Below are 21,940 nucleotides of genomic sequence, written 5' to 3' on the forward strand. Positions count from 1 at the left end.
AGGCCGGGAGGATGGCTACCTCTAATCGTGTTAGTGACATAAGTTTCTTTTCCTCTATTCCCTGTTCTAAGTATGGTTAATCTGCTCCCTTTCCTCTTTAAAGTCAGGCAAGTTATTCCATAAATTAACATCTATCATGATTTTAATAGTCTGTGCTTAGCTCAGAGGGTGGTTACATGTATTCCCAAAGGAAGATTCCAGCAACTCAGGCCCCTGGGAACTGGGTGAATACCTGGTCTCTGCAAGTTATGTGCTTTAGTTTCCTGAGACACTCTGGATAAACTACAAGCCCATTTCTTTTTTTTTTTTTTTTAAATAAATATATTTATTTATTTATTTATTTATTTATTTATGGCTGTGTTGGGTCTTCGTTGCTGCACGCGGGCTTTCTCTAGTTGCAGCGAGCGGGGGCTACTCTTCATTACAGTGTGCAGGCTTCTCATTGCGGTGGCTTCCCTTGTTGCGGAGCACGGACTCTACACGAGCTGTAGTAACTGTGGCACACAGGCTCAGTAGTTATGGCTCATGGGCTCTAGAGCGCAGGCTCAGTAGTTATGGCGCACGGGCTTAGTTGCTCTGCAGTATGTGGGATCTTCCCGGACCAGGGCTCGAACCCGTGTCCCCTGCATTGGCAGGTGGATTCTTAACCACTGCATCACCAGGGAAGTCCACAAGCCCATTCTTGAATGTGTTTCCAATCAAAAGGGAAAGATAATGCAGCGTCCAAGTTTGCTAGTTACTGACATGATTAAAGCAAGACTTTTCAAGTTTATTCTTTTATAAGATCGGAGACCTTTTGAATACAAACAGGATCTGACAGATAGTCTTAACGATGGAAAGAGAGAGCAGGCTGGGCCAGTTCCTTCAGAATGATTCGTTGTTGGCTTTGACTCTACAGTTTCAAGTTTGTTTTGCTGGGACTATCTTCTACTTTTTCGGTGTTGTAATGGGATTAAGCAAAACTTCAGCAAAACCTAAAATGCTATATTATACTAGTTTTGAAAAATATGTAGGTGGATTTTAAAAAAAATCACAGTCTTAATTTCTTAGCAAAAGTCAAATGGGTAGTCTTTTGGAAACTTCTGTATGAGAGAATATGAATATTTGATGAGTTCTTTTTTTCAATTTATTATTGAAGTATAGTTGATAACTACAATGAACAGCAAAAGGATAAACATGAAGATGTAAAAGAGGACATAAAAATCCTAACATTTGGGGGAGGGGAGTAAGAAAATGTAGATTTTTTTTTTTTTTTCAGAATGTGTTTGGTAAGAGTTCCTGAAACCCTAGAGGAAAAAAGTTGGGAGAGGAATGAGAAAAGCCTCAAGGTAGATAACGGTGGAAACTTGACAAACAGAGGGCTGTCTGTGAAGAGGGGCAGGTTGGTCTCAGGAAAAGACTTTGGACTTGGGAGCTGACATTCCTGGATGTGAATTTCAGGTGTGTGGGCTCCCATGGGTGAGATGCAACCAACCATCAGAACCTCAGTGTGTACTGTAGGGTGTATGGGAAGCAATCAACAGATGTTGGTTCTTTCTCTCTCCACTCCTGGTCGCCACCCTCCCCCACTGATTCCCCACCATCACCCCCACTCCCAAGGGCAAAGCAAGGCTTTTCTTTAAGGCAGGTTGTGAAAAAATAAAGTTAAACTTGGGAGTGGAATCCCTGGATTGGAGTCTTCACTTCTGTGCTGTGTGATCCTCCGAAAGTTATCTTAGATTCTCATCTGTAAACTTGAAGAAATGCCTACCCGCAAGAATAACACAGGAGCGTTCGATGAGCAGATTTTTGTAAAAGTGTGGGGAAGTCACTCCTGTTTCTATGAATCAGTAGGGAACAAATATTCTCAATATGACCCAAAGCAACCCTCCTTTCTTCCCTGAGGACCTAATTCCCTTTTTATACAATTCTGCTCTTTAGAAATTACTTTATAAAGAAACTCACAATTCCAGAGTCTAGGTTACCACCCTTACAAAATCTGCAAGCAGCTTTTTAAATATTTTTAATTTTTTAAAGGGATTATACCCCTGTAGCTACTCAAACTTTGATGAAGGAGAGTTTAGTTTTGGCAGGACTAGCTTACTGGGTTTCCCTCTAGAAAAGACTGTAGTTCTCGATGCAAATTGAATCAGAAATTACCCTTGTAAATTTTTTTTGGTCCTTCATTCTTTTCTGTTAAAAATACATAGAAGCATTAAAAGGTAACTTTCTCCTAGGTCTTATAAGGAGAGGAGAGTGACAGAGAGAAAAACTATGAACTTGGCATACCATTGAACCATGCTCTGGAATTTGGGCGGGTCTAGGAAAAAGTACTTCAGTGGAAAGCATATATGGGTGTGGGAGAATTCCCTGTAAACTATAAATTGACTACATACTGCACAGGCTGGTGTGGAAAGAAACCACAAGTCTCCCAAATTCAGAGAAGAGGAGACAGAATCAATTTGGCATCAAGAGAACACCAGGTGCCCTTGGGAGCTGGAGATGTTTGCAATTAGTAGCAGTCTTAACTAGTGCCATGGAACCCAGTAGTCGTAAGCATCTACTGTGGTGTCCTGCAGTTACCCGTTCCAGGACCTGCTTATCATCAAGGTTCTCCATCACCTGACCTCAGTTACCCATGCTCTGTCCCTACCCACTCAGGCCCCGTGTTCTGTTGCTTCTGGTTTCATCCCATCTTGTTGCCTTTGTCTGCAAGGTCTCTTCCCTAATAATATAAATATTCAAAGTGTATATATGTATTATTTTTCAATACCTTTTTTAGAGCAGTTTTAGGTTTACAACAAAATTGAGAGGAAGGTACAGAGGTTTCTCATACACCGTCTGCCACCACACATGCACAGACTCCCCCATTATCAACATCACTCACCAGATGGTAGAGTTTTCTTACCAAGAGTGAACCTACACTGACATCAAAAGTCCATAGTTTACCATATGGACTCACTCTTGGTGTCGAACATTTGTTTGGACAAATATGTAATGACATGTATCCATCATTACAATTCCATACAGAGTAGTTTCACTGCCCAAAAACCCTCAGTGTTTCCCTATTCATCCTTCCCTTCCTTCTTAATCCCTGGCCACCACTGATCTTTATCTGCCACCACAGTTTTGCCTTTTCCAGAATGGCATGTAGTTGGAATCATGCAGTAAGTAGCCTTTTCAGATTGGCTTCTTTCACCTAGTAATACACTGAAGTTTTCTTAATGTCTTTTCATGACTTGGTAGCTCATTCTCCCTGTGTATTTATGAGAAGATCAAGACAACACTTGACTCCTTGTTCTTTATAGTAACAGGGTAAAAAGATTTATAAGCAAGTTAATGTTTAAGGGAGTGTGTAACTATTTTATCACCTGGATCACATGTACTTCCATACATGCCACATGTCTTATAAAGAATTTTAAATGTAGCAGATAGGTTTCTAGCACAATTTCTTGAAGAGCCAAAGATAGTTCCTAGTGACGGTATCACCCTCGTCTCATGGAGCCCAGTCTCCCGAGGTACCAGAAATCACCAAAATCAGCAGGAGTCTTAGCTGCAGGAACTTCCATCTTCCTAAATCTTCTCAGTGACAAAACTGGATGGGGTGTCTTCCAAGACAGATGTTCTTATAAAACTGCCATACCTGATTAAATAAGAGGAAATTTGGAGTCTGGGCTCTCTGTGGTTTTTCTTGAAATTTCACTTCATAGAAAGTTAAAGCTTAAAGGGGTTTCAGAGAAGTGAGTGTGACCCTCTCTCCCATTACAGATGAGGACACTGAAGCCCAGGGGGTCATATGACTTGCCTGGGGTTTTGCAGCACATAGAGAAGCTGGTTCTTCTGACGGTGCTTGAGACCCCTCACCAGGGCTCCTCTTATCCCAAGAGGAACCCAAGAGGAAAAGATGAACCCCAACTCAGGGGGATGCCAAATAACTGAACCGTCTTATAGTTTGGAAACAGATGAGAGGAGTGAATGGAAAGAAATAGAAAATCAGTTAGACATTTGCATGTTTTAAAAAGATAGAGGATTCCTGGGACTTCCCTGGTAGTCCAGTGTCTAAGACTCTGTGCTACCACTGCAGGGGCCAAGGGTTCAACCCCTGATCCGGGAACTAGGATCCTGCATGCCATGCAGTGTGGCCAAAAAAAAGAAAAAAAAGAAAAAAGAAAAAAAGAAAAATAGAAGACTCCTACTTTTCCTAAACCATTGACATTTGTCAATAGTTCCTTCTCTGAACTCTCATTCCTAAGGTCGGTCCTATAAAGAAAATCTCTGGGAACTGGGCTGAGTGGCATGTTAGTATATTTCTTATCAGAATGTGGTGAGCCCATGTACTATGCTGCTTACGCTATAGAATCACCCAGGCCCTGGCTGCCGGACCTGGTCATTGTTACGATGTGCAGATTGTCCACATCCTGTCCTGAGGTCATTATGGGAACAGATTGTGCAGGGAAGAAACGTCTGTAGAAATGAATGGAGAGGTCATCGCAAACGAAGGTGCACGAGATCCAGCCAACATCATGGGAAGTTTCTAGTGGATTCCCATTTGTTTGTGATAATTATCCACCACAAGGGGCTGCTTAATTACCTGACATTTTAAAAACAAACCACAAAACCCGTGACTTAGTGCCACAATCAGACCCACAAGGGCAAGTGTGAAGCCCCAGGTTGGCATTGAGAGCTGCTAAAATGTGAGGCTTCCCCAGATAATTTCCCAGGATACCAGTGCCCTTTGAATAGAATTCAGGAGAAAGAAAGACCTTCCAGTGTCCCCTAGCACCTCTGAAGAATAAGAAAACTCTGTGCTACCTCCCAGGCCTCTGTGGTAATTCTGCTTGGCAGTGTTTTTTGTCAAATAGCTTTAAGAAAAATCTGGAGCTATATCAGATATAATTATCTTATGATGCAAGGGGACAGTCTTTCATGCATAAAAACCAAGTCTTGTGCTAGAAATCACTCGTGGCCCAAGGGCTCTATCCTTGGAGATGTGTGAGGGCTGCTGGGGTAGGGACAGAGGCCCCTGCTCGATGCCCAGTTTCCACCTCCGGGTGGAGGGCACATCTGGTCCACTCTCTCGGCTGTCACGTGAGCACAGAGCCTATAGGTGCGGGTTGCAAACCAGTCTCCCAGCACCTCGAGCCTCCTCCCTGCAGAGCCAGCCTCCTTCATCACTTCCCCAGATGGCTGGGATCTTCACCTGAGCTGGGCCCCAGCACCTGGACTCCAGGTAAGACCCCCAGAGTGCTTCCTGCTAATTACCCTGGGTGGTAGAGAAGGAAGGGGAAAATAAAACACCCAGACCTCAGAGGACCAGGGAATTTCCGGAAGGTCCAACCAAAGTGATTCATCTTGACCTCAGGCATGATTTTCTTCTCTACTCTCCACTCTTTTCAATTTCAACTCATGTATATCTTACTGATTTGAAGAAAACTCCAGTGCTTAAAAACAACTAAGCGCTACTCAATGACATTGTAAATAAAATAGAATATTCACTTGGTCAGAAAAACAAGCAATTAAGACTTGTACCTTATACTGTAAGACTGAAACCCCAATTTATTTGCATAAACAAAGGCCTCGGTATAAAAACTAAAATGCAGTTAGTTAGGCCAAAACCTCCTTTCAATAGTAATACATTGAACATGCTTCTGTAAGTAGCAATTAGCTATTAATCCAGATGAAATTTACAAGCAAATAACTTGCAGAGGTAGTGCTGAGTTTTGACCCTTAAAGACCTTGATTTCAATGACAAGATGTATAAAAACGCAGCTTTTTGGAAAACCATGTATACTTAGGTTCATTTCTTTCAAGATCATGTATATTATTATTCACAAGTCACAATGCATATGGAAAGTGATACGATTTTTCAAGTATTAAATGATGGTAGCTCGCTAGCACTCCGGTGATCATATTTTATCTTAGGTTTTCAGAATCTACCCAAGGCCTGGTTAACTCTTGTTCACAAATTTTGAGAGAGATACAAAAAAGGACTTACATATAGCACAAGGAACTATATTTATTATCCTGTGATAAACCATAATGGAAAAGAATATGAAACAGAATGTATATATGTATATATATATATATAAAACCGAATCACTTTGCTGTACAGCAGAAATGAACACAACTGTAAATCAACTATACGTCAATAAAATAAAAAATTTTTAAAAAGGTCCTGCAGATATTACTCTAAATTATTCTTAGCTCTGTGAGAGAAGTCACGTTTGCATAACTGTATCTAATATCCCTACCTACTCTTATCCTAATATTTGAAAAGCTCCTTCCCTTCCCCCACCCCCTGAAACCCTTTGACCAATATGTCTCCCTTTTCTCCCATTATTCACAAAGCAATTTCCCAGGCCTGCACATATTAGAACCCATTCATCTCTAATCATTTTCTAGTCTGTCCTGTCAATGTCATATCAATGACCTACCAATTACTCTGCTCAGTTACCCACAACACTTGAGATTTCTCCCACCAGTATTAAGTTGGACATTTTCACAGGGCAATTTATTTTAAAATCAAGACGATCCATAAAACTAAGGATTTTGCATGCACAGATTCCTGTTTGTTCTGCAGCTGCATTTCTGAACGCTAATAGTTAAACATTAGATGTAGATGTTAAGGAAGCAAATTAACTCAGAATTTCATGTGTGCCCTCAGGTTCAGCACTGACCATGCTGGGAGAGAACTTTGAGGTCATTTTGTCCAACCCTCTCATTTTACAGATGAGGAAAACAGGACTAATTGATAGCTAGTTATACCAAATTACAGCTCTCCTGAAACAAGATAGCAGAGTTAGTAGGCTTCTTAACGTGCTCAATTACTACCTGGATTCCATGAGCTGATGAGGCTGCTGTGACCTTGAGCATTTCCATTCTGTGGTTTTCAAATGTTTACATTTCTAATGTGGTATCTGTCATCCCGAGTCCCGGGTACCTTTTACCATGGGCAGTCTTGCCAATACCTAACTCAGAACAGCCCACCTCTTCCCTCCTCAACAAGTGGTTGAACTTCTTTCTTCAACTCTTATCACTTCGCCTGTGTGCTTCTCAAGAGCCAGCACGGGTTTGTTCAACATTTTTCAGCCTTGTTCCTCTTACACCAAAGGACCAAGACATCAGTCCCCAGACTAAGGACAGAGTTCCTCAAGTTTCATCCTCAACTGCTCAAAAATTTTTTATAACTTATCTTTTTTCCTCTGCCCCACAACTGGAGCAGAAGCTTCATGGAACAAGCATCTTGCCTGAACTCTTGAATCCCAGTGTCTACAAGAGTCTGGAAAATAGTAGGTGCTTGACACGTACGTGTGTGATGAATGTAATCCTTGCTCTCTTAGGGAATCATTTGTCTCCCTCCAGTCTAAGACTTTGCCCCTGGGAGCATCAGTGTCCCTTTGTTCACCCTCAAATCTCTGACCTCTGGATCATGTCCTCACTCTCAAAATCGTGCCTCCTTAGTTGTCCACTCTGATGAGTCTACAGAGCTGTGCCTTCTGCTGGCTGCTCCTCCTCAAGCTGCTTTGCTAGAAAGTTCTCTCTCTCTTCAGTATAGGCCGTCCCCAAGATTCTGCCCTCGGCTGCCTTCTTCTCTCAGTATTTTTTTCTTTTTTGCAAATCTCATTGACTCATAGGTGATCAACTTCTACTTCTTGGGCAGTGATCCCCAAATCTCCATTGCCAGCCCCCAATTTATTTCCTAGAGATGGACTTCTACCATCAGAGCCAGAGCCAACCTCATCGTGTTATGGTCAATACCCTCTGCTTTTCAGGCAAGGCGTCCTCTTCATCCAGGCACCAAAGCCCAGAATCATTTCAGCTCTTGCTCTCCACCCTCCACTTCACATGTAAGAGGTGTGTGAGGATTACCTGTTGGTGAACGTAGGTGTTGATGCCCTTAAGTTCGTGTGTTGTTTAATGAATACAGCAGCCTCCTAACTAATCTCTTTACAGCTGTTCCCTCCTTCTCAGTCTATCTACCAGATGAGCCTGGCTTCTTTTGGCCTGTTGAAAGACCAAACTTTCCAGTTTGATCTCCATGGCCTCTTATTTTATTTTAATTTTAAACATCTTTATTGGAGTGTAATTGCTTTACAATGGTGTGTTAGTTTCTGATTTATAACAAAGTGAATCAGCTATCCATAAACATATATCCCCCTATCTCCTCCTTCTTGCGTCTCCCTCCCACCTACCCTATCCCACCACACTAGGTGGACACAAAGCAATGAGCTGATCTCCCTGTGCTATGTGGCTGTTTCTCACTAGCTATCTATTTTACATTTGGTAGTGTATATGTGTCCATGCCACTCTCTCACTTCATCCCAGCTTAGCTTTCCCCTTCTCTGTGTCCTCAAGTCCATTCTCTATGTCTGCATCTCTATGTCTGCATCCTGCCCCTAGGTTCTTCAGAACCATTTTATTTTTAGATTCCATATATATGTGTTAGAATATGGTATTTGCTTTTCTCTTTCTGACTTACTTTACTCTGTATGACAGACTCTAGGCTCATCCACCTCATTACAAATAACTCAATTTTGTTTCTCTTTATGGCTAAGTAATATTCCATTGTATATACGTGCCACATCTTCTTTATCCATTCATCTGTCGATGGACACTTAGGTTGCTTCCACGTCCTGGCTATTGTAAATAGAGCTGCAATGAACATTGTGGTACATGACTCTTTTTGAATTATGGTTTTCTCAGGGTATATACCCAGTAATGGGATTGCTGGGTCATATGGTAGTTCTATTTTTAGTTTTTTAAGGAACCTCCATACTGTTCTCCATAGTGGCTGTATCCATTTACATTCCCACCAACAGTGCAAGAGGGTTCCCTTTTCTCCACACCCTCTCCAGCATTTATTGTTTGTAGATTTTTTGATGATGGCCATTCTGACTGGTGTGAGATGATATCTCATTGTAGTTTTGATTTGCATTTCTCTAATGATTAGTGATGTTGAGCATCCTTTCATGTGTTTGTTGGCAATCTGTATATCTTCTTTAGAAAAATATCTATTTAGGCCTTCTGCCAATTTTTGGATTGGGTTGTTTGTTCTTTTGATATTGAGCTGCATGAGCTGCCTGTATATTTTGGAGATTAATCCTTTGTCAGTTGCTTCATTTGCAAATATTTTCTCCCATTCTGAGGGTTGTCTTTTCATCTTGTTTATGGTTTCCTTTGCTGTTCAAAAGTTTTAACTTTCATTAGGTCCCATTTGTTTATATTTGTTTTTATTTCCATTTCTCTAGGAGGTGGGTCAAAAAGGATCTTGCTGTGATTTATGTCATAGAGTGTTCTACCTATGTTTTCCTCTAAGAGTTTGATAGTGTCTGGCCCTACATTTAGATTTTTAACCAATTTTTAATTTATTTTTTTGTAGGGTGTTAGGGAGTGTTCTAATTTCATTCTTTTACATGTAGCTGTCCATTTTTCCCAGCACCACTTATTGAAAAGCCTGTCTTTTCTCCATTGTATATTCTTGCCTCCTTTATCAAAGATAAGGTCATCATCTGTGTGGGTTTATCTCTGAGCTTTCTATCCTGCTCCATTGATGTATATTTCTATTTTTGTGCCAGTACCATACTGTCTTGATTACTGTAGCTTTGTAGTATAGTCTGAAATCAGGGCGCCTGATTCCTCCAGCTCCGTTTTTCTTTCTCAAGATTGCTCTGGGTATTCGGGGTCTTTTGTGTTTCCATACAAATTGTGAAAATTTTTGTTCTAGTTCTGTGAAAAATGCCATTGGTCGTTTGATAGGGATTGCATTGAATCTGTAGATTAGTTTGGGTAGTAGAGTCATTTTCACAATGTTGATTCTTCCAATCCAAGAACATGGTATATCTCTCCATCTATTTGTGTCATTTTTAATTACTTTCATCGGTGTCTTATAGTTTTCTGCATACAGGTCTTTTGTCTCCTTAGGTAGGTTTATTCCTAAGTATTTTATTCTTTTTGTTGCAATGGTAAATGGAGTGTTTCCTTTCTTTCTCTTTCAGATTTTTCATCATTAGCATATAAGAATGCAACAGATTGCTATGCATTAATTTTGTATTCTGCTGCTTTACCAAATTCATTGATTAGCTCTAGTAGTTTTCTGTTAGCATCTTTAGGATTCTCTGTGTATAATATCATGTCATCTGCAAACAGTAACAGTTTTACTTCTTTTCTGATTTGGATTCCTTTTATTTCTTTTTTGTCTCTGATTGGTGTGGCTAAAACTTCCAAAACTATGTTGCATAATTGTGGTGAGAGTGGGCAACCTTGTCTTATTCCTGATCTTAGTGGAAATGGTTTCAGTTTTTCACCATTGAAAATGATGTTGGCTGTGGGTCTGTCATATATAGCCTTTATTATGTTGAGGTAAGTTCCCTCTATGCCTACTTTCTGGAGAGTTATATCATACATAGGTGTTGCATTTTGTCAAAAGCTTTTTCTGCATCTATTGAGATTATCATATAGTTTTTATCCTTCAATTTGTTACTATGGTGTGTCACATTGATTGACTTGTGTATATTGAAGAATCCTTTCATTCCTGGGATAAACCCCACTTGATCATGGTACATGATCCTTTTAGTGGGCTGTTGGATTCTGTTTTCTAGTATTTTGTTGAGGATATTTGCATATATATTCATCAGTGATATTGGTCTGTAGTTTTCTTTTTTTGTGACATCTTTGTCTGGTTTTGGTATCAGGGTGATGGTGGCCTCATAGAATGAGTTTGGGAGTATTACTCCCCCTGCTATATTTTGGAAGAGTTTGAGAAGGATAGTTGTTAGCTCTTCTCTAAATGTTTGATAGAATTCACGTGTGGAGCCATATGGTCCTGGGCTTTTGTTTGTTGGAAGACTTTTAATCACAGTTTCAATTTCAGTGCTTGTGATTGGTCTGTTTACATTTTCTATTTCTTCCTGGTTCAGTCTTGGGAGGTGTGCTTTTCTAAGAATTTGTCCAGGTCTTCCAAGTTGTCCATTTTATTGGCATATAGTTGCTTGTAGTAATCTCTCATGATCTTTTGTATTTCTGCAGTGTTAGCTGTTACTTCTTTTTCATTTCTATTGACTTGAGTCTTCTCCTTTTTTTTCTTGATGAGTCCGGCTAGTCATTTATCAATTTTGGTTACCTTCTCAAAGACGCAGGTTTTAGTTTTATTGATCTTTGCTACTGTTTCCTTCATTTCTTTTTCATTTATTTCTGAACTGATCTTTATGATTTCTTTCCCTCTGCCAACTTTGGGGGTTTTTTTTTGTTGTTCTTCTTCTTCCTCTAATGGCTTTAGGTGTAAGCTTACATTGTTTATTTGAGATATTTCTTGTTTCTTGAGGTAGGATTGTATTGCTATAAACTTCCCTCTTAGAATTGCTTTTGCTGCATCCCATAGGTTTTGGGTCATCGTATTTTCATTGTCATTTGTTTCTAGGTATTTTTTGATATCCTGTTTGATTTCTTCAGGGATCTCTTGGTTTTTTAGTAGTATATTGTTTAACCTCCATGTGTTTGAATTTTTCACAGATTATTTTCCTGTAATTGATATGTAGTCTCATAGCATTGTGGTTGGAAGGATACTTGATATGATTTCAATTTTCATAAATTTACCAAGGCTTGATATGTGACCCAAGATATGATCTATCCTGGAAAATGTTCCATGAGCACTTGAGAAGAAAGTGTATTCTGTTGTTTTTGGATGGAATGTTCTATAAATATCAATTAAGTCCATCTTGTTCAATGTATCATTTAAAGCTTGTGTTTCCTTATTTGTTTTCATTTTGGATGATCTGTCCATTGGTGAAAGTGGGGTGTTAAAGTCCCCTACTATGATTGTGTTACTGTTGATTTCCCCTTTTATGGCTGTTAGCGTTTGCCTTATGTATTGAGGTGCTCCTATATTGGGTGCATAAATATTTTCAATTGTTATATATTCGTCTTGGATCAATCCCTTGAGCATTATGTAGTATCCTTCTCTGTTTCTTGTAATAGTCTTTATTTTAAAGTCTACTTTTTCTGATATGAGAATTGCTGCTCCAGCTTTCTTTTGATTTCCATTTGCATGGAATATCTTTTTCCATTCCCTCACTTTCAGTCTGTATGTGTCCCTAGGTCTGAAGTGGGTGTCTTGTAGACAGGATCTATATGGGTCTTGTTTTTGTATCCATTCACCCAGTCTATGTCTTTTGGTTGGAACATTTAATCCATTTACACTTAAGGTAATTATTGATATATATGTTCCTATTCCCATTTTCTTAATTGTTTTGGGTTTGTTATTGTAGTTTTTTTCCATCTCTTGTTTTTCCTGCCTAGAGAAGTTCCTTTAGCGTTTATTGTAAAGTTGGTTTGGTGGTGCTGAATTCTCTTAGCTTTTGCTTGTCTGTAAAGGTTTTAATTTATCCATCAAATCTGAATGAGATCGTTGTTGGGTAGAGTAATCTTGGTTGTAGGTTTTTCCCTTTCATCACTTTAAATATGTCCTGCCACTCCCTTCTGGCTTGCAGAGTTTCTGCTGAAAGATCAGCTGTTAGCCTTATGGGGATTCCCTTGTATGTTATTTGTTGCTTTTCCCTTGCTGCTTTTAATATTGTTTCTTTGTATTTAATTTTTGATAGTTTGATTAATATGTGTCTTGGCGTGTTTCTCCTTGGATTTATCCTGTATGGGACTTTCTGTGCTTCCTGGACTTGATTGACTCTTTCCTTTCCCATATTAGAGAAGTTTTCAACTATAATCTCTTAAAATATATTTTCAGTTCCCTTTTCTTCCTCTTCTTCTTCTGGGACCCCTGTAATTCGAATGTTGGTGCATATAATGTTGTCCCAGAGGTCTCTGAGACTGTCCTCAATTCTTTTCATTATTTTTTCTTTATTCTGCTCTGTAGTAGTTTTTTCCACTATTTTATCTTCCAGGTCACTTATCCGTTCTTCTGCCTCAGTTATTCTGCTATTGATTCCTTCTAGAGAATTTTTAAGTTCATTCATTTTGCTGTTCATCATTGTTTGTTTGCTCTTTAGTTCTTCTAGGTCTTTGTTAAACATTTCTTGTACTTTTTCCATTCTATTTGCAAGATTTTGGATCATCTTTACTATCATTACTCTGAATTCTTTTTCAGGTAGACTGCCTATTTCCTCTTCATTTGTTTGGTCTGGTGGGTTTTTACCTTGCTTCTTCATCTGCTGTGTATTTCTCTGTCTTCTCACTTTGCTTACCTTACTCTGTTTGGGGTATCCTTTCACAGGCTGCAATTTTGTAGTTCCCATTGTTTTTGGTGTTTCCCCCCATTGGTAAGGTTGGTTCAGTGGGTTCTGTAGGGTTCCTGATGGAGGGGACTAGTGCCTGTGTTCTGGTGGATGAGCCTGGATCTTGTCTTTCTGGTGAGCCGGACTGCATCCAGTGGTGTGTTTTGGGCTGTCTGTGACTTTATTATGATTTTAGGCAGCCTCTCTGCTAATGGGTGGGGTTGTGTTCCTGTCTTGCTAGTTGTTTGGCTTAGGGTGTCCAGCACTGTACCTTGCTGGTCATTGAGTGGAGCTCGGTCTTTACTCTGAGAGAGTTTTGCCATTTGATATTACATGGGGCTGGGAGGTCTCTGGTGGACCAATGCCCTGAACTTGGCTCTCCCACCTCAGAGGCTCAGGCCTGTCACCCAGCCAGAGCACCAAGACCCTGTCAGCCACATGGCTCAGAAGAAAAGGGAGGGAAAAAAAGAAAGAAAGAAAGAAAGAGAAAGAAAGAAAGAAAGAAAGAAAGAAAGAAAGAAAGAAAGAAAGAAAGAAAGAGAAATAAAATAAAATAAAGTTATTAAAATTTTAAAAATTAAAAAAGTAATAAAAGACAGAAAGAAAGAAAGAAAGAAGAGAGCAACCAATCCAAAAAACAAATCCACCAATTGTAACAAGCAGTAAAAACTATATTAAAAAAAAAAGAAAACGGACAGACAGAACCCTAGGACAAATGGTAAAAGCAAAGCTATACAGAGAAAATCACACAAAGGAGTATATGCATACACAGTCACAAAAGGAGAAAAAGGAAATACATATATATATATGTAAGGAAGAGAGCAACCAAATCAGTAAACACATCTACCAAAGACAATAAGCTCTAAACACTAAACTAAGATAAACATAAAACCAAAAGCAAATTAGATGCAGAAAGCAAACCCCAAGTTTACAGTTGCTCCCAAAGTCCACTGCCTAAATTTTGGGCTGATTCCTTGTGTATTCATGTATTCCACAGATGGAGGTAAATCACGTTGATTGTGGAGATGTAATCCGCTGCTCCTGAGGCTGCTGGGAGAGATTTCCCTTCTCTTCTTTGTTCGCACAGCTCCGGAGCTCAGCTTTGGGTGTGGCCCCACCTCTGCGTGTAGGTCACCTGAGGGCGTCTGTTCCCGCTCAGACAGGACAGGGTTAAAGGAGCCGCTGATTCAGGGATTCTGGCTCACTGAGGCTGAGGGGAGGAAGGGACATGGATGCGGAGCGAGCCTACGGTGGCAGAGGCCCGCGGGACATTGCACCAGCCTGAGGCACGCCGTGAGTTCTCCCGGGGAAGTTGTCCCTGGATCCCGGGACCCTGGCAGTGGCAGGCTGCACAGGCTCCCCGGAAGGGAGGTGTGGATGGTGACCTGTGCTCACACACAGGCTTCTTGGTGGTGGCAGCAGCAGCCTTAGCATCTCATGCCTGTCTCTGGGGTCCGCGCTTTTAGCCGCGGCTCGCGCCCGTCTCTGGAGCTTGTTTAGGCGGTGCTCTTAATCCCCTCTCCTCGTGCACCCCGAAACAATGGGTCTCTCACCTCTTCGGCAGGTCCAGACTTTTCCCCGGACTCCCTCCCGGCTAGCCGTGGTGCACTAACCCCCTGCAGGCTGTGTTCACGCCGCCAACCCCAGTCCTCTCCCTGCGCTCGGACCGAAGCCCGAGCCTCAGCTCCCAGCCCCACCTGCCCCGGCGGGTGAGCAGACAAGCCTCTCGGGCTGGTGAGTGCTGGCCGGCACCGATACTCTTTGCCCTCCGCACCCCTGTGGCTGTGCTCTCCACCGTGACTCCTAAGCTTTCCCCCTCCGCCACCCGCAGTTTCCGCCTGTGAAGGGGCTTCCTAGTGTGTGGAAACCTTTCCTCCTTCACAGCTCCCTCCCACTGGTGCAGGTGTCATCCCTATTCTTTTGTCTCTGTTTTTTCTTTTTTCTTTTGCCCTACCCAGGTACGTGGGGAGTTTCTTGCCTTTTGGGAGGTCTGAGGTCCTCTGCCAGCTTTCAGTAGGTGTTCTGTAGGAGTTGTTCCACGTGTAGATGTAGTTCCGATGTATTTGTGGGGAGGAAGGTGATATCCGCGTCTTACTCCTCCGCCATCTTGAAGCTATCCCTCCATGGCCTTTTAAAATCTATTGCCAGTATAGCTTCCAATCTGGCCTCATACTACCTTTCTACAGGTACTACAGTGATGCTCAACCATGGATACACATTAGAAGCAAATGGGGAGCTTGGAGAAAGTACCCAAACTCCGTCTCCTACTCATATGTCTCCCACTCAGCCACCTCCTTGAGAGATTCTGATTCAAGTGACCTATGGTAGAGCCAAGGTATTAGGGAATTTTAAAATTTCCCCAGGTGCTTTTTACATGCAGCCATAGTTGAGAATCAGTGATATACCCTTTGATGCAATCAAATGAGTGTACTTAGCAAAGTACTTTACCAACACCCCATACTTTTGCCTGAGCAATTCCCCTTGAAAGCAGTTCTCTTTGCTCTATTCTTCTTCCTACAGAAAATGCATGAAGACTTCTGATTTTCTTCCAACTGGGAAGAATCAATCCTTTTCCTGGAAATTGTTAGTGCAGTTTCATATATTACATTCATTCGTGTCAGCAGGGAAGACCGTGTTAGATGAGGACAATGCAGAGTGTTAGAATAAGATAAGGTCCCTGTCTTCACATAGCTGCCTGTCTTGTGGGATAAGAGAAACACATGAACCAACAAATATCATAAGTTTTATAATAGCAATATGGAAGTGTCCATGAGATAGTGTTTAGGCATAAAAGGCTCTATTCTTCCTGGTGCAGTAGCAATTTATGTATATGTCATCGGTATATGTTTGAGGGCAAGTACCATGCATCATTCACCTTTATGTATTGCAAAGACCACATTTCTCTTACAATAGTGTTAAATGTTTACTGAATCAATGAATGAGTGAGTGAGTAAATGAGTGAGTGAGTAATATGTTGGTGATTAGGAGTCATTGTGAAATAGTGTCAGCTTCAAGGGAGTAGTGCCATAGTTCAGTGCCTGCCCAGGGTGGAGGGTGTCCCACTGGAGTTACATCATCATTTTCAGTCCTAAGCTATGCGTGAGTTCTACAATTTCCGTCAACCATCCATTCCACAGTTTATTTTAAATGGTAATAATAATATCTTACTAGAAACTAGGTCCAATTCTCTCATGACAAGAAGGTGGTAATGGTCTGTCCAAAATAATACTTAGCACCTTTGATTTTAATAAGCAAATCCTAGAGATCAAATGGGATGGTTTGATGGCTGATGGGAAGAACTGGGGGTGGGGGGATTAGAAGAAACACCTGTCCACCCTACAGATCCATGAGACTTCCTCCTTCCCTGTTGAACTTGCCATGGTCTCCATGTTCTTTGGGCCTCTTAAAGATATTGCTGAGAAAGCTGCAAAAGTGGCCACCAAATAAATGAAGATGAATAGGGCCCTGCAATAATTTCCAGGCTGATTGGGGTGGGGCTAACAAGTGAAGGACAAATGCACATGTGAAAGTAATTGTGCTTCTCCAGTGGAAACCTCTAATCCTTCAAGCAATTAATCATACCCTAAGAAGTAAACTGTTCTCGGGGAGAAAGCCATCTCTGAACATCCAAGTACTTTGAGGACACTAGTGAACCAGAGGATAAGAGTCATCAGCTGAGTGAGCTGAAAGGGTTAGCCCAGTTTCCGGGAGCGTCTGAGTCAGGAGAGATAAAAGGAAGTGTTTCCTAATCCAGAGGATTTCAACATTGTGGAAACTCATTTCCCACAGAGATACAGCAATGTGCAAGTATAAATCATTTCAAAAAGAAGCCGTTTAGAAAACTTCACGTGTCATGATAAATGCGTTGAAACTCCTCACATGTTTTTGGCCATGTCTTTGACATTTATTCGTTCTTTAATTTATGGATTGAATATTAATCCATTTATTCGATGACTCATTTATAGAGTCATGAGTATGAGTTATTATTTTTTTGTTTGAACATCTACTATATGCCAGGGGCTGTGTTACTGTGGGTACAAAGATGAACGTGGCCTAATCCCTGTCCTCAAAGAACTAGCCATCTATAAAGGGAAGAAGAAACATGAAGAGAAAATCATACTGTGGTGAGTGTATTGATATTACCGTTTATAATGGTAAAGGAGAGGCAGGACATTAAATGAAGGTGCAGGGGAGGAGTGAGCCAAGGGAAGAACCACGGGGACCATTGAGGGATCTGGTTCTAGGATGGGGTTTTCAGGCAAGGGAGACATTGGGGGCAAAAGCAGGTAGAAAACTGTGGGACAGTGCGCAGTGTGTGGAGAAGTGGAAGCTGCTTGGCATTGTTGAAGCGTGGATGGTGGAGAGAACATCCAGAGATGTGACCAACATGGTAGCCAGAAGTCTTGGACGTTGGGTAAACAGTGTATAGACTTTATCACGTGAGAACTGAAGAACGATTTGAAGGTTGGCACAGGGAACCGACATGGACAAGTTCTAATTTTTGAAAGGTTATATTTGCGGTTAGAGAGATTGGCTCTGAAAAGGGTCAGAGTGGAGAGGGGTAAGGAGGGGCCAGGGATGCAGTGATCAGGGTGAAGCCATAAAAGGGCAGGGGAGCAGTGGGTGGAAACAAAAGTTATTCGGGAGATAAAACTGGATGACATGTGGCTGTGGTCATGAAGGAAGGGGGAGGGGAAGCAGACTCCAGCATCTGGGTTGAGTGACAGTGGAGCCACTCACAGAAATAAATGATACAGGAAGAGGAGCAGTTTGGAGTAAGGGTTGTAGGCAGCACAGCACAATGTACCTCCAGGGAACACTGACTTTGTAGGCACGATACCATCCATGTCTTCCATTGGTAAGCAGCCGCGTGTGCTACAGGAGACTGAGTCAAAGTGATTTTCCCTCAACTTAGCTCATCAATACAACCAGTATGTAGGAGATTTTCTTTGGAGACCCCAGACTGCTTTTCCAAAACTGGAAGAGTCCAAGCTCCCTTTGCTTCCATTCATGCATTCACTTATTCATACATTCACAAACATGAAGCCCCTGCTAGAACCTAGGCACCAGCATAAACCAGATAATATATGGGAGCTCACATTCCAATGAGAGGCAGTGGGGTATGATGGATAGAGAGCTGGCTTTTGAGTCAGACAGACTAGGATCTAAACGTTGTCACCATTGCTGACTAGGTGTGTGACCTTAGGCACACTCTCTAACTTATCTGAGCCTCCATTTACTTATTTTGACCAGTGTTCCTCTGAAGTTTGGAGTTCAAGTATATGAACTACCAACACAATGCTGATCACCTATGTTCTCCACTACTGGTGGCTGTCAGTTTGATAATTATTATTGCAATTAGATATATACAAGTAAACAACTCAACTACACTGAGATAAATATTCTGGGAGATAGAACCATAAGGAAAGCGCCTAACCCATGAGAACAAGCAGAGAAAGCACCTGCCTAGAATGGGCAATGTCTCAAAAAATAGATATGAGAAAGCAGGGAAAGAAAGGAAGAGGGCTTCCAGCAGATGGCTTTGGTATATTTCAGTGCATTGAATCAAGCAATAGAGGACCAACCCATTTGGGCCACTGAAAGTCATTCATCACGGAGCAGGCTGCAGAATGGCTGGTGTCAAGGCTAAAATATAGGCGGGGCCAGTTCCTGAAGGTCTCACATACCATGTTCACAAGGTCAGGAGCTGAGGCTTTGGTTTGTAGATAATAAGGGATCACTGGGCTGGGCAGCTGAGGAGTATTCAGGGAGATCACAGAGGCTGCACTATGGGGGATGCTTTAGAGGGAGGGCAACTTGCTGGAATCACTGAAGAAAGGATGTGCATCTAAACCAAGGAAGTAGAAGTGGGAAGGGAGAGGCGACAGCTTCAAGGGATGTAGAGATAAACTAGGAGTAATTCAGTATCTTTCAGAGCCTGAGGGTCTACAGGAGCAGGGGAGCTGACCTAGACAGTGGATAATGAAGCTAACCTGTGGTCAATCAAATGGGACAACAGAATCATTTCTTGACTTACAGTGATGTTCTTGCAGGGGAGAGGGAGACCTGGGATGGAGATGCAAGGTCTGGGCTTCCTGAACAATAAAGGTGGCATCTCAAACCATGGGAGTGGATACGGGAGTGTGTTTAGTGAGAAGAAAATGATTTGGAGTATGGGGCCATGGGGGAAGTATCATTTTAAGGAGATGATGGAAGAGGAGGAGTCTAAAATAAAACTGAAAAAGGGCCAGAAAAGTAGGGAGAAGTTGGGAGAAGACTGTAGCAACAGTCTGAAAGGCTACGGAAGTGTCAAGTAGGTGAGGAATGTGCCCACCTGCCCACTGGCTGCGCTGATGGAGAAGAGTGGTGGCAGAGGACTATTCCCCTGGGTTGAAGAGTCATCACATAGCCACCAAAGGCATGGAGGCAAAGCATCATTTCCTTCCTTCTTAAAGCTCTTCTCCATAGCCATCCATTCTGTTCCCCCAAGTTTGGCATTGTGATACAAGATATACACCTTGTCTCTCCCCACAACCCAAAGAGGGGCGTTTTGGCCTTTTTCATTTCATGACCTTTATCATCAATGATCAAGAGGAAACAAAGGATGGTGCACAGAACAAAGAGGGTCGTGCCCAGGTCTTTCAACCATGGTCCCGTTCCCAATTTCATCCCCCCAAAATTGGATCGCTCACCTGAAAATAGTGCTGAAGATAGATCCAGGATAAAACATTAAGAATTGACCAAGAAGTCTAAATTCAGGGGCCAGCTCATCTCAAGCGGACAACTTAAAGGCCTCTTGGAATTTCCTCGTCTGTCCTCTTGTCTCCATTTTCTTTGTTAATCTTGAACCTGTGCCCTTAGGTGTTGAGGTGGTTAGAGGCTGAGTCCTGTTGGGCTGCCTTGCATTTGTGTGGAGAGCGGACCTAGAGTCAGAAGAAGCGTCTTTCTAATTCAGTTATACGCCACTTTTTGTTGACACCAGTTACACAGTGGAAAAGCTGTTAGATATTCAAAAATGCATTTGTAACCACTATTCCATAGTAAACCAGCTCAGAAATTAAGCTAAGGCATATGGTTCAAATTAGACCAAAGTTGTCTTTCAAAAGTTCTATGGGACACACAAACGTGAATTGCTGGGTAGACTTTGCAAATTAAGAGAATCATTTTATTTTTCAAAAATGTGTGTGTATGTGTGAATGTGTATATTCACTCACAAATATTCATTGGGGGCTATACGTATGTATTTTATTTCTTCTCTTCTTTTGGACAGAGAGCATTTGTAACCCACTGACTCCCAACATCAGGGTCCCATTAGGGTGAGGGTGTATGGATTTTGCCATTATTAGTCAGAAACTCCGGACTTAGTGCTCTGCCACTTAACGTTAGCACCCCAGGATCTTTGACCATTAGAAGTGGTCAAGACCTTGGTTTCCAGCAATGCTTCTCGTAAAGGAAGTTCTCAGATAGAAGCCAAACACTGGAAAAGAATTGCTGACGCCAGGACTGTTTTGTAAGACTGTACGGTGATTTATAAACAGTGGGGTTTTTTGGTTTGTTTGTTTGTTTTAATGAAGTTGGCTAGTGCCCTTGAACTTTCTCGCACAGGTAAAGCCGTGTGCCAGCATGCTCCTTGGAGGCCCCTTTCTCTGTGAGAGAAGTCAGGCTTCATGTCCCCACAGCTTCCTTTGCTTGGAATGAGTTACCTTCTCTCCTCTGCTCTCGAGCAGTGCTAGTTACGGCTATCTGTGGGAGTCACAAATAAACAGTTATTGGAACCACCTTCAGTGTTCCATGCTGTGCGGTTCAGATGAAGAACCAGGGCTGCAAAAGGCTGATTGCAATCCAAAGTGTAGCCACCTCCAGCCTCAGCATCACATCACCTGGGAGTTTTCTAGAAGTGCTGATTCTCAGACCTCAGTCCAGATCTTCTAAATCAGAATCTGCATTTTAACACAATCCCCAGGGAACCTGTCTGCACATTAAAGTTTAATAAACACTAGTCTAGAGCAGTGGATTAAAAAATGTACAGTCCCTCTCTGCGCGTGCGCGCGCCCACACACACACACACACACGAACACTTTGGGACATACGCGCATCATATATAAATCTTTTGTCCTTTACTAATATATGATGTACATTTTAAAATATGCACAAAATACAAACATTTAAAAGGATGAAGCAGAAGCTAAATGTGAATAGTTCTATTACTTTCTTATTGTACCCTCTTAGGTTATTGGGGTGCAATACTTTGGAGACCCCTGTTCTAAGGAAGCAAATAGAGAGCTAAAAGGAATCTTAGAACACTTTATATATGATGGTCAGGGTTCTTAAGGCCTCAGGGAACACAAAACATACATAGAAAGTAATTTGTTGGGCTAAATTGAATATATGTATGCCACCCATAGGTAAAGCCATATCCCCAGCATACGCATTTATATTTAGTGTTTATCAATTTCATCAGGTTGAGAAATGTAAAACCCATTTTTCTCTTCAAAGTAAGATGTTGTAGGATGTTCTTTGGGTTATGAATCAAAATAGGAAGTCTAAATCTTTGTTTTTTAGTTTAGTCATTCAAGTCAGTAACGTATTTGGTATCCTCTCTGACGCACCTAGCTTTGGACTAGCTTCCCCTCTGACCTAGAACATCATCACTTAAATGGGTGACATCAGTTACTAAATCTGGATGACTCTGTGTTCATGTGAACAGCATCTCTGACCACCCTGTTTCTTTCTTACCA

At 41.6% G+C, this 21,940-nt stretch overlaps 1 protein-coding gene across 12 annotated transcripts in view; it reads left to right on the forward strand.

Annotated features, from left to right (window-relative positions):
- Window positions 1-21,940, forward strand: part of KCNJ15 (potassium inwardly rectifying channel subfamily J member 15) — a 51,094-nt gene that overhangs the window by 10,128 nt on the left and 19,026 nt on the right. Inside the window, exon 1 of one of the 12 annotated variants that reach the window (XM_032631000.1) lies at window positions 16,992-17,326. The exons of the other annotated variants lie outside the window; for them this stretch is intronic. The gene's annotated coding sequence lies outside the window, so the exon portion shown is untranslated. Of the gene's footprint in view, window positions 1-16,991; window positions 17,327-21,940 lie in introns of those variants that run through there. 12 annotated transcript variants of the gene reach the window in all.

Source organism: Phocoena sinus, chromosome 4, assembly GCF_008692025.1.
Source record: "Phocoena sinus isolate mPhoSin1 chromosome 4, mPhoSin1.pri, whole genome shotgun sequence".
NCBI classification, from domain to species: Eukaryota; Metazoa; Chordata; class Mammalia; order Artiodactyla; family Phocoenidae; genus Phocoena; species Phocoena sinus.